Source organism: Schistocerca serialis, chromosome 5, assembly GCF_023864345.2.
Source record: "Schistocerca serialis cubense isolate TAMUIC-IGC-003099 chromosome 5, iqSchSeri2.2, whole genome shotgun sequence".
NCBI lineage: Eukaryota > Metazoa > Arthropoda > Insecta > Orthoptera > Acrididae > Schistocerca > Schistocerca serialis.
In genome coordinates, this window is record NC_064642.1 from 521,859,503 (window position 1) to 521,860,182 (window position 680).

Below are 680 nucleotides of genomic sequence, written 5' to 3' on the forward strand. Positions count from 1 at the left end.
ACGCACCATCTCGCTTTGATATTAATGTCCGTGAGCACATGAACAACAGATATAGATTGAAAAGACAGTCCTGTACCATGTTGCCGCCGCTGGAGCTACTGGGACCGGTACGTATCGTTGCCTGAGAGATGATATGAAGTCCTGAGTAAAACTGCAGTAGAAACTGTCGTGGAACTGATAGTTACGTTTCTGGCTGACTATTTAATTTTGCAACAGACAATAAGGATACCTGACTATGGCTGAATTTATTGCACCGTTGCATTGAACGCATCGAGAATGACGTCGTCGCTGTGAGCAGTTGATATAAGCTGAAGATATTGCAGTACGGTGTAAGTTTTATGAATAAGAAACGAGATTTTCGTTTCCAGTCCTTACTTGTTTAGGTTTCGGATGTTATACCATCCACAAAATTTTCACATAAGCATTTGCGTCTCTGAATATTACTCACTTGGGGATCGTGAGTGTTATTTAAGGAGAGAAAAAATTTGTATATTGAAAAAACAGTAAAGGAAACTAAGAAGAAATTTGAAAATAAGTTTAAAGTTGAGGGAGAAAAAATAAAAACTTCGGGATATGCAGATCACATTGTAATTCGTCCGGAGACGGCATTGGCACTTGGATGAGCATCTCAACAGTGTCTTGAAAAGAGATTATAAGATGAAACACAAAAGTAAAAGAAA